Consider the following 2,963-nt stretch of genomic DNA (forward strand, 5'->3'; position numbering starts at 1 on the left):
TGTCATCCGGACCCTGTTTAGATAGATGATTGTATTAACAGACAAACTGTGGTCTTGTCATCCGGACCCTGTTTAGATAGATGATTGTATTAACAGACAAACTGTGGTCTTGTCATCCGGACCCTGTTTAAATAGATGATTGTATTAACAGACAAACTGTGGTTAAGGGACTTGTTTGTTTATTGCAGTTTCATAGACATGTATATGCAAAAACTATAACTTATATTACTGAAAATTGTTCTAATTCTTATATTTATGTTATAAATAACATTATTTAGTTAATGTAATTAGAAGCGTTTCAGTAAAAAGAATCTTAAATTCTAACCCGAAATGCTTTGTTTGTCGTATCTCAAGGATGTGCTTAAATGTTAAGAAAAAAACAAAACTTCAGTACATCAGTTTCAAGAGTGCAAAGACTATCTATCTAAATAAAGTTGAAACAGAAAATGGGTGAAAACAATACAAGCTAGAAAATTGGAAATTTGACCAGGACAAATAAATAGAAATTAAAAATGTATACAATAAAAAGCAAGGAAAAGTGTAAAAAAAAATGGGTGATAAAATAAACTTTAATATTTTTGATATACTTTTTTCCCATGCATTTTACTAGTTTCATACATTTTTAAATTTATGTCAACTAATATGTCATTTTGATTTTCTTCACTTTACATTCTGCTAGAGAGACTATTTTAAATTTCCTAAAAAGAATGTAATACTGACAAGAAATGCCTTTGTATCTGATATTAAGTCATTTGGAAATCATAAAAGTCAGTTTCATTTGTGGTAGTTTGAGTTTTAAAAAAAATGTCTTACGAGTAAGTGTTTGTGGGTCAATCCTTTAGCTCAGTTAAAAGAGCACTTGTTTGATATGTGAGAGTCTCAGTTCTGCATCTGAGCTGAGGAAGTAAACTAGTGTCCAATGTGTGGCCTTGTTTGTGATAGATGAAGAATGTGCCAGTTTGAATTGTTGAAAAATGCCTTATTAGCAAGTGCAAGTGAGTTAATCCTTTAGCTCATTTGGAAGAGCACTCTCTTGGTGTGAAAGAGGAATTGGGTTTCAATCCAAACAAATGAAATAATAAAAATTTAAATTACTATACCACGACCTTGATACAAGTCCGAGAATAGACATTGTTCGTGAGGGGAGAAAGAACTTGGTACCTTTTAGTTGTTATAAAGTGCCTTACCAGCAAGCCCTTGTGGGTTAACCCATTAGTTCAGTTGTAAAACACTCACGTGGTGTGTGTGAGGTCTCAGGTTTGAATCTGAGCCTTGGAAACAATAAATAAAATTGAAATTGCCACAAAATAAACTGTCATCCAATGGGGGACCTTGTTTGTGATAATGGGAAGAATATGGTAGTTGTGCCTTATTAGCAGATGGTAATGGGTTAACCCTTTTAACCCAGTTGGTAGAGCACTCATCTGGTGTCCAGAAATCTTTGAGGAATTGTACTGGTATAAAATCTCTGAAGTATGTTATTATGGTTTTTCTTTTCTGTTCTGCTTTTAGTTTTTAAGCTCATCCTTTTCAAATAATCTGGGGTTTAAACAAAATGTGTAAGTACTTGGGAAGGAAGTCTTATTCTAAAACATGTTATCAGTTCATTTTTGTTGTATTCTAATGAAATACAGTGTAAAGTTCAACTGAAAGCAAAGGAATGATGTGTTTGCTAAAATCTAACTTATGAAAAAGCCAGTGTGTGTCATGTCATACTTGATTTCTCAAAAAAAAAGAGGGATCATAAAATCCAAAATGGATTTATCCAGATAGAATAGTTTGATTACTGTCTGCCCATTACAATTTTAGTGAAGGGGGTGCAAGGGGACTGTGAGGAGGATGGTGATGTGAATCACCTAGCCTAGAACCATGTGCATAAAATTTATAATGAAAGTAAAAATATTGATTCAATTCTAATCTTAAACTGTTTCTGAATTAAGCTATTTTCTCTTATTTTGCCAACATTTTTAATAAAAACAAACCTATTTAACCAATGGAGACTAAATTAATAAATCAACAAATATTTTTCTAGTTTTGTTGTCTATACATTTCATTTTATGCTTTCAGTACATACACAAACAACAATATTAGGTTATATCTTTGTTGATAAGCAAAATGACATAAAAGCCATTGTTGAAATGTAGTGTTACCAAAATGCGCTGGCTTTTCTATATATATTAGAAGTTGTTAATTTAACTTATATTTACCAATATGAATATGTCACAAGTTCATTTCATGAATGATCTTAGTTATGATTGGCTCACAAAGGAAGTTACTGACAATCGACTCCCTCGACTGCACTCTTCTGCCTCTTTTTTGGTCAAGCTTGATTTCACAAACTTATTTATTCTAGTTAGCTATGATCTATGAGGTTAGGGTATACTATGGGGGTGGTAGTACTTGCCCTAGTCACTTTTGGTAGGCTTTACGCTTGTAGAATACAAGTCCCAGTTGTGTTTTGTGGTTCAAGTAATTATGGAGAAATATTAAGTTGCAATAATTTTATATAACTGGCTAGATAGAGGATCAGATTACTTCTGCATTTGAACTGAAGCAAAATAATTAGTTAAAATATTCATGGCAATAAACTTGGAGTATCATAGGTCAGTTTGAGACTGACAAAAAAGGTGTTCTGAATAGTATAATATAGAGAGATTGTAAACTTTAAATTTGATAGTAGTGTTTTTGGTTATGCATTTCTTACCCTACAGGGAAAAAAAGTAATCATATGCACCAACATCCCAAACCAAAAATTAGAGCTCTTACGTATCGGGGGCCCAGCATGGCCACGTGGTTAAAGCGCTCGACTCACAATCTGAGGGTCGCGGGTTCGAATCCCCGTCACACCAAACATGCTCGCCCTTTCAGCTGTGGGGGTGTTATAATGTGACGGTCAATCCCACTATTCGTTGGTAAAAGAGTAGCCCAAGAGTTGGCGGTGGGTGGTGATGACTAGCTGCCTT

General features: G+C 33.7%; 1 protein-coding gene across 1 annotated transcript in view; it reads left to right on the forward strand.

Moving 5' to 3' along the window:
- Positions 1–2,963, forward strand: part of LOC106464903 (PHD finger protein 12-like) — a 94,914-nt gene that overhangs the window by 75,182 nt on the left and 16,769 nt on the right. The window lies entirely within an intron of this gene.

Source organism: Limulus polyphemus, unplaced genomic scaffold, assembly GCF_000517525.1.
Source record: "Limulus polyphemus unplaced genomic scaffold, Limulus_polyphemus-2.1.2 Scaffold1775, whole genome shotgun sequence".
Lineage (NCBI taxonomy): Eukaryota > Metazoa > Arthropoda > Merostomata > Xiphosura > Limulidae > Limulus > Limulus polyphemus.